This window comes from Pipistrellus kuhlii, unplaced genomic scaffold (assembly GCF_014108245.1).
Source record: "Pipistrellus kuhlii isolate mPipKuh1 unplaced genomic scaffold, mPipKuh1.p scaffold_m20_p_21, whole genome shotgun sequence".
NCBI classification, from domain to species: domain Eukaryota; kingdom Metazoa; phylum Chordata; class Mammalia; order Chiroptera; family Vespertilionidae; genus Pipistrellus; species Pipistrellus kuhlii.
The window spans coordinates 13,096,578-13,105,962 of NW_023425520.1; positions in this window are offsets into that span (position 1 = coordinate 13,096,578).

Genomic DNA, 9,385 nt, shown 5'->3' on the forward strand with positions numbered 1-9,385 from the left:
ACGCAGACGCCACGTGGCGGTGAGGGGACAGACTCAGGCTCCTTAGAAGCCACGTTTGGAACAAGTTCCTGCCCCTCCTGCCCCCGCCGCCCCCCCCTGCCACGCCCCGGGCTCTGGCCACTGCGGCCGGCGCGCAGGGACAGCGACGGCGACATCCTCACCCGGAGCGGTGACGCCCCGGCCACTCCCGCTGCTTCAGTCGTCTGTTTACGTCGCGTTTGCACTGCGTGTGGCTCCCTTTCTGGGCGCTTTGGCGCCGTGTCTGACGGCGGGGCCACGATGACGCTCACGGACGCGGGAGGACGGGGACAGCCTGACCGCGTCCTCCGCAGGCGCCATGACGGCCTCACCGCCGGGAGCCGCCGCTGCACGCAGGACCACGCGCTGCCTCCCCCACGCGGCCGCCGCAGCCACGGCCCCGCCACGGCCCCGCCACGGCCCCGCCACGGCCCCGCCACGGCCCCGGGGCCCGAGTGCGCGGGGCTGAGGCCGCACTGCGGGGACCGGAGAGCGTCAGCGAGCGCCCCGGACGGACGGAGCCGGACCGCGCTGTGACAGAGCTAACAATAAACGCGACTTACCAGGAGACAGGCGTCGGGATACATTTTATTCAGGTTCCGTTTTACAACAATTTCTATTCAGGTTTTATTTCGCCACATACATGTGTGACCAGCGTGTGTCTGAGACGGGCCCCGAGGTTTGTGTGTGCGCACGCGTGGGAAGCGGTGTGTTGGTCACGCGTGGGAATGTTTACCACCACGGGGACCTGCTGCCCTGAGGTCCCGCCACGGATCCGGACCTCGTCCAGACCCAGAACTGTCACGTGTGGCTGTTTCCTGGCGGCTGATGCGAGCCGGGACTGATGAAGAGGTGGGCTTCATGTCCCACACGTGCACTAGATTCTCTAATAAACGGCGTTTTCAAGAAGGTTTCCACTCATTTGTGTTTAAAAGGCGCCTGGGCGGATACCCCACGGCTGGTCATGGTCACGCCACACGGGACCACAACGCCAACACGCTGCCGCCCAGAGCGAGACTCGGCTCCCTGCTCAGGGAGGGCGGCGGGAGTCCGGCCTGGGGGCCACGCCGGGGACCACAGTGGAGTTTTTTAAATATGTTTTCTTGATTTCAGAGGGGAAGGGAGAGAGAGAGAAACATCAAGGGTGAGAGGGAATCATGGATCCTGCCTCCTGCATGCCCCACTCGGGATGGAGCCCGCCATCTGGGCCTGTGCCCTGACGGGAATGGAACCCGGACCTCCTGGCTCAGGTGGAGGTCATCCCTGAGCACGCTGGCGGCCGGGCCGCAGGTTCTGCCTGAGTGAGGGAAGCTAGCGGCTCTGGCGGAGAGGGACGGCCTCAGGATGGGGTCCTCAGATGCCCGGCCTCGGGGACCGTGCTCCGGGACAGTCTCGTGCTCATTGGCTCAGCCTGGGTGTAACCCGGGAATCGGCTCTGCACATCCCCCATGCTGGCACCTCCGCCAGGTGGGGACACACGACTCCCTGTCCACAGGCCGGCCCCTCGGTGCTGGACCTCCAGACCAGTGTGGGGAGACACCTGCCTGCCCCTCTGCCCAGGCAGGGTGGCGCGGTGGGGGGCAGGCGGGCACCCCGGCCCTTCGTCTGCTCCTGCCGAGGCCGTGCTGTGCTCAGACCCCACAGTCCTGCCTGCCCGGGCCCCTGCCGCGCGAGTGGCCCCAGGCCGGTCTGACCGCTAGTCAGACTCCGGGGCAGAGAGCGGCCTGGGGTCACCGGAGGAGGGGGTGCTGTGGGCCTCGCGTGTATGAGCAGCGGGTGCCTTGTTTGACACCCACATCTGGAGGGAACTGAAGAGGGATTATCCTCTGGGCCACAGGCTGCTGGGCCGGGCTGCTGGGCGTGTCCACCGGACAGCAGGCTGGCCTGGGCCTGCCAGAAACTTGCCAGATGCTGGGTTTCTCCGTGGAGGAGCCACGATGTACGCTGAGCACGTCAAACGTGTGGCGTGGGCCGCATGCCCCGTGTATGTGGCCTGTGCAGCCTTTGGGATTGACGTGCTTGACGTCCGTGGTCACCGGCAGGAGCTGGAGCCTGGCTGTGACCTGGGGCCTGTGCTCACGGCCGCTGGTCAGCGGGTGCCTGTGTCTGAACCTCGCCTCCCTGAGCCCCCTGCACCCTCTGCTTCTGCTCCTGTAACAGCGAAATGGTGCAGGAGACGGTCCCCTCAGCCCTGTGCTCAGAGGGCAGCTGTCCGCCTGCCACATCCCCTTCCCCCGCCCCTGGCTGCTCCCTGGGCATCCCCCCCCCCCAGGAAGTAGGTGTGCCTCTCCACCCACCTCCTCCACCCCCACCCCCGCCCCCGCCCCCCACACAGCACTGCCCGCAGCACAGAAACCCCCATCCTGAGGCCGTCCCTCTCCTCAGGCTGTGTGTTATGCAGGCGGTGCTGAGGGCAAGGCAGGTGGGCGTGCTGAGGGCAGGGCAGGGCAGGTGGGCGTGCTGAGGGCAGGGCAGGTGGGCATGCTGAGGGCAGGGCAGGGCAGGTGGGCGTGCTGAGGGCAGGGCAGGTGGGCATGCTGAGGGCAGGGCAGGGCAGGTGGGCGGTGCTGAGGGCAGGGCAGGTGGGCATGCTGAGGGCAGGGCAGGTGGGCGTGCTAAGGGCAGGGCAGGTGGGCGTGCTGAGGGTAGGGCAGGTGGGCATGCTAAGGGCAGGGCAGGGCAGGTGGGCATGCTGAGGGCAGGGCAGGTGGGCATGCTGAGGGCAGGGCAGGTGGGTGTGCTGAGGGCAGGGCAGGTGGGCATGCTGAGGGCAGGGCAGGTGGGTGTGCTGAGGGCAGGGCAGGTGGGCATGCTGAGGGCAGGGCAGGTGGGTGGTGCTGAGGGCAGGGCAGGGCAGGTGGGCGTGCTGAGGGCAGGGCAGGTGGGTGTGCTGAGGGCAGGGCAGGTGGGTGGTGCTGAGGGCAGGGCAGGTGGGCATGCTGAGGGCAGGGCAGGTGGGCGTGCTAAGGGCAGGGCAGGTGGGCGTGCTGAGGGTAGGGCAGGTGGGCATGCTAAGGGCAGGGCAGGGCAGGTGGGCATGCTAAGGGCAGGGCAGGGCAGGTGGGCATGCTGAGGGCAGGGCAGGTGGGCATGCTGAGGGCAGGGCAGGTGGGTGTGCTGAGGGCAGGGCAGGTGGGCATGCTGAGGGTAGGGCAGGTGGGCGTGCTGAGGGCAGGGCAGGGCAGGTGGGCGTGCTGAGGGCAGGGCAGGGCAGGTGGGCGGTGCTGAGGGCAGGGCAGGTGGGCGTGCTGAGGGCAGGGCAGGTGGGCGTGCTGAGGGCAGGGCAGGTGGGTGTGCTGAGGGCAGGGCAGGTGGGCGTGCTGAGGGCAGGGCAGGGCAGGTGGGCGTGCTGAGGGCAGGGCAGGTGGGCGTGCTGAGGGCAGGGCAGGTGGGTGTGCTGAGGGCAGGGCAGGTGGGCATGCTGAGGACAGGCCCCGGGTTGACGAGAGGACAGACAGGGCTGATGCTGTGAATGAAGACACAGCTGATCACGTGTGAGTACGGCAGCCGCACAGGGGACATCCAGGTTAGCGCAGAGGGAGACTCGGCTGTCAGCACAGCAGGAGGCGGGGGGCTGAGTGCAGGAAGGGGCCTGCGGGGCCGGGCAGAAGAGACCTCACCGGCTGACGGACGATGTCTTCACACCATGTGAGGGAGAAGGAGCCGTGGACACCCCAAACCCGGGTCCCCACACAGCGAGCACCCGTCCCGCTGGCTGTGCTGGGGCCGGTGGAAAACGCCAGAACCGGGTGTGGGTTTAGCTGTAGGCACACGACACGCCGACATTGGAGTGAGCCCTCAGGTCGTTCAGAGACGGGCTGGGGTGGACCACAGCCCAGCCGGTGGGGAACAGCCCTGCCCCCGGGGGCAGAGGGCACCGAGCCAGCGTGGACGTCCGAGGTGGTATTGGCAATGCTTGGTTCCCGCGGGCCTCACGGTGCTGGGAACAGCCCTGCTGGGTACACAACTGACATGTCCCTTTCTCTAAGATCCATGGGAGATACCCTTGGGTAGGATTAAAACAAAAATCTGGTTTTATTGTTGACTACAGGCCCCGGTGCACAGAATTTTTGCACTTGAGTAGGGGGTCCCTCAGCCCAGATTGCAAGAGGGTGAAAGCCAGGCTGAGGGACCCCACTGGTGCATGATCGGGGTCAGGGAGGGATGTGGGAGGGCTCCAGGGCGTGTCCAGCCCATCTCTCTCAGTCCCGATGGGCTGAACCCCAGCAACAAGCTAACCTATGGGTCAGAGCATCTGCCCCCTGGTGGTCAGTGTACATCATAGCGAGTTGTTGAGCAAACTTAGCATGTCATTAGCATATTATGCTTTGATTGGTTGAATGGCCAACTGGACACTTAGCATATTGGGCTTTTATTATATAGGATGTGTTTATCCCATCCTGCCCGACCTGTGTGGCTCAGTGGTTGAGCATTGCCCCATGCACCAGGAGGTCACAGTTCCATGGTTCCCAGGCAGGGCACATGCCCGGGGGGTTGTGTGCTCAGTCCCCAGTAGGGGGCGTGCAGGTGGCAAGGGCATGAGTATGACCTTGAGTGATTTGTACATATTTTAAAGGTGTCGTTGCCTATGGTTACACATCACTTAAGCACCGAGGGTTTGATTCTGCAAGGAACACGCCACTGAGGTGATGGCTTCCTGGCTGCGCTGAGAATCGGAACAAGCACTTTCCCCCAGAGCCTGGTGGCTGAGGCTGAGGCTGAGGCTGGGCAGCTGGAGCTATGAGTGAGTCTTTGGTGCCATCTGGTGGTGACATAGAGGTTTGCTTGTCTCCTTTTTCCAAAGTGTGAGGAAGCCACTACTGCAGGCAATCAAGTCAGGCTGAGATAAATTAGAGATTAGGACAAAATGAAGAAACTTAGTAAACTGCTTTTCTTCAGAACATAAAACACTTTAAGACTGGTTGAGAACAAGGGGGAAGGCAGAAAGGGGAAAAAGCAACTCTTACTGCAGATGTTTGTATTTTACTGGAGGCCTGGGGCATGAATTTGTGTACAGGTGGGGTCACTCGGGGCCAATCAGGTCAGGCCAGCCAGGGGGAGGGGCCGTGGGCTGTTGGCCAGCCAATCCTGCTCATGGTCAGACTTCCAGTCAAGGGCACAATTTGCATATTAGCCTTTTATTATATCGAACTAGAGGCCCGATGCATGAAATTTGTGCAAGAGCAGGCCTTCCTTCCCCCGCTGCCGGCACCAGCTTCCCTCTGGCACCCGGGGCCAGCCTTCCCTTTGGCCCCGGCAGGCTCTGGGGACCCGGGCTTCCCTCCAGACCCGGCTTCGTCTGGAAGGTTGTCCGGTCCAATTAGCACCTTACACTTTTATTACCATAGACGGTGAGAGAAGTGTGGAGAATGAAAGGGACAGGGTTTGTTCCTCGGCTGTGCTCTCTGCCGTGATGTCCGGGGCGCGGTCTGCTCCAGGCCTGGGCACCCTCCCCCAGCGGGTGGCCCGCCATGGGCTCAGGCTCCCTCAGCCATTGTATTTCAGTGCCATCACGATCTGTCGGGGGGTGGGGGGTGGGGACGGGCTAAAGACATAATTGGGGTGGCAGATGTTCTCCAGCTGGTTTCCATCTTACGTTATTTGTCAACTAACAGTCTTGTTTTTTGCTAAGCTGGGAGGGACAAGATTATCTACACTTTAGTGCACAAGCCCGCTGAGAGCTGAGTCCGTAGCAGAAACAGGTGCTGGAGACGTCAGAGCCTGTGCACAGATGTAAGTCTAACAGAAATCGGGGTACGCCGTTTAGTACATTGAACCTCAACCTTATCTTCAGAATAAAGATATTCACTTAGACCGACTGGTGGGACTCAGTGGTTGAGCATCAGCCTATGAATCAGGAGATCATGGTCTGATTCCTGGCCAGGCACAGGCCTGAGTTTTGGGCTTGATCCCCAGTGTGGGGTGTGCAGGAGGCAGCCGATTAAAGAGCCACTCTCTCTCATCATTGATGTTTCTATTTCTCCCTCTCCCTTCCTTCATGAAATCGACAAAAAAAAAAAATACATTTTAACAAAATATCGGCCCTACCAACAGCACAGATGGATCTGGAGAGCATCATGCGAAGCGAAATAAACCAGTTGGAGAAAGATAAATATCAGGTGGTCTCACTCATTTGTGGAATCTAATGAACAGAAACAGATCCAGAGTCACAGAAGCTCCGAACAGACTATCAGACATCGGCTGGAAGGCAGGGGGAGGGGTGGGTGGGGGCGGGAGGTGTAAGGGATCCACCAACGGGCTTGGGTGCATGCATCTGAGCACACCCATGGACACAGCAGGGGTGAGGGCCTGAGCTGGGGCTGGGAGTGGCTGGGGAGAGGCCAGTGGGGGAAAAGGAGACATAGGGAATACTTTAAAGAATAAAGAGTTTAAATTAAAAAGAAATATTGGCTCAGATAAACTCAAAGCTCCCTCCGAATCCCAGCCTTCTGTGAGTTTTAGGACCTTGTAGGGTCCTGCCGGAGTAGGAGAACATGCCGTCGTGCTCACGTATGGCCAGAGGGAGGGAGCTGTGCTGGTTGTCCAGTCGGCTTCATTGCTTCAGGCAGTTAGGTCCAAACTGCACTCTCCAGCCGCACCTGCAGCTCTGGGGTCTGGCCTGAGCCAGGGGAGGCTGCCCTGGGCTGAGGACTCACCGGGCCTGAGGGGGCGGGAAAGGGTGTGGGTGACTTTGGTTTCTCGGGAAATGTGTTTTCATTTTTTAATCATAATTTTAAGGATGTATGTATGTATGTATGTATGTATTTACTGAGAGACGGAGTAGGAGAGGCATCCACGTGAGAGACACGGATTGGTTGCCTCCCACACGTGGCCTGGGCCGGGATGGAGCCTGCCACCGAGGCGTGTGCCCTGGACTGGACTCGAACCCAGGACCCTTCAATCCGAGGGCAGCACTCTGTCCACAGAGCCACACCAGCCAGCGCTGTTTTCTATGTCAGATTAGCATGAATGAGCAATAACCTATTTGAGACATGTAGTCAGCATTTCAGGACCAGCTGTCGTTTTATTAATCCATCCAAAGGCATTTCCCTCGTGCTGGTGTCACACACTGTGAGGAGGGGGCGGCGGCTCTCAGCCAGGCCTGGGGGGAGGACCCACCCCGGGAGGTGGCAGCGCGGAGATTACAATGTGAGTAACGTGGCTTTACCCGCGGTGCTGGCGCCTCCAGAATTCTCAGGGCTTTGCCCTCTGTCCCGTGGGAGCGATGGGAGAGCTCCCCTGAGGCAGAGGGGAGACCTGGGGCCTCGGGTCCCTGCAGGGGGGGGGGGGGGCTGGGAGGTCATGTCGCCCCCCCCCCACGTGTCAGCTCTCCGGCTCCTCTGTCCTGCTTCCCTTCTCTCTGCTTCTCATCCTCTGTGGTTCTCGGGCCTCTCCCTTTGCTGGGAGGTGGGGAGTTCATGTCTCTTTTAAAAAATATGTTTGAATTGATGTCAGCGAGGAAGGGAGAGGGAGAGGGAGAGAGATGGAAACATCGGTGATGAGAGGGCGTCATTGATCGGCTGCCTCCTGCACGCCTCACACTGGGATCGTGCCCTGACCCAGACTCAAACCCGGGCCCTTCAGTCCGCAGGCCAACGCTCCATCCACTGAGCCACACCGGCAGTTTGTCCTCTGAAGCTGTGGGCGCCCTCGGCGGTGGGTGCGCCCTTGGCAGTGGGTGCGCCCCTCAGCGTGAGTGAGGCAGGGGCCGGGGGGGAGGCCGGGACGAACAGCCAGCAGCCGGAGAAAGAAGACAACAGAACCAAACCCCAGAGCTGCCAGAACAAGGCCGTAGGGTCAGAACACGTGTTCTCCTCATATTGAAGGGTCCGCCCCTTCCTCATCCATGTAGCTCACAGCAGTGCGCGCACATAATATCCTGTCTGTCTCACTTTCCCACCAGCATGCAGTGCATACGCTCTGCACACGCTCTGCACTCGCTCTGCACATGGCTGAGGCTGTGGCCCCAGCGCTGGCCCCACCGAATCCGTCAGGGCTGCCTGAGCCACTGCGTGTGTCTGATGACGTGTGTGCACTGTGTTGTGTCTTTCCCACTCACCGTTATGAAAATGCTTTCAGGAGCATGCTTGTGTGTGTGCTTGTGGAACGTTGGTATGATCTACCCAGAAAGCCACACTGCACCATGGCTGTCAGTCAGGAGGAGGGCTGTGGCTGGTCAGGCAGGAGGAGGGCCGTGGCCGTGGCTGTGGCTGTGGCTGGTCAGGCATGAGGAGGGCCGTGGCTGTGGCCGTGGCCGGTCAGGCAGCAGGAGGGCTGTGGCCGTGGCTGGTCAGGCAGGAGGAGGGCCGTGGCTGTGGCCAGTGTCCAAGGCCTCGGGGTCACGGGGTCGCAGCGCTGGCTCCCCCCTCACGAGGTGAGGAAGGGACTTGGCTTTCCCTCTTCGGTGCCCTGGCTGAGGCCTCCATTTCCTTCTGATGTCACTTCCTCGCCAAAGGGGCCTTGGGCAGCTTCTGTCTGAGGACGTGCCAGTGCTTTAGGGTCGCCATGAGCTGGTGTGTTGGGCAGAAGCGTGGCTCCCGGGTCACTGGCCTCCACCGCGTGCCTCGGTTTAACTTTTTCTGACCCTTCTTCTCCGGGTGAGCTCTCCGTGGTGGCTGATGCCCCTCCTGACCCCTCCCGAGGGGGCGGTGAGCTCTAGCCCGTCACTTGTCACCTGCTCCTCACTCTTTCTTTTCTCGAACCATTCCTGTGTGTGAGGGCCTGAGCCACGCTCCCCCTGCCCCCGGGAGGGCGGCTCCTGACTAAGGCCCCCGGGCAGCACTGGGCTCTGGGGGCTGTCTCCTTCCTCTCCCCCCCCCCAACCCCGCTTCTGCTGTGGCAGCTTCGCCCACGCCGACCTGGCGGTGCTGGTGGGGAGGAGGCTGTGATGTGTAACCACCTCATCTCCTGAGATGCTACTGGGCACCAGTCAGACGCCAGGGCTCGGCTCTGCCCTCTACGCCCTCCCGTGCCCTCTCTCTGCCCTCTACGCCCTCCCGTGCCCTCTCTCTGCCCTTTAACCCTCCCGTGCCCTCTCTCTGCCCTTTACACCCTCCCGTGCCCTCTCTCTGCCCTTTAAACCCTCCCGTGCCCTCTCTGTGCCCTTTACGCCCTCCCGTGCCCTCTCTCTGCTCTTTACACCCTCCCGTGCCCTCTCTCTGCCCTTTACACCCTCCCGTGCCCTCTCTCTGCCCTTTACACCCTCCCGTGCCCTCTCTCTGCCCTCTACGCCCTCCCGTGCCCTCTCTCTGCCCTCTACGCCCTCCCGTGCCCTCTCTCTGTCCTTTACACCCTCCCGTGCCCTCTCTCTGCCCTCTATGCCCTCCCGTGCCCTCTCTCTGCCCTTTACACCCTCCCGTGCCCTCTC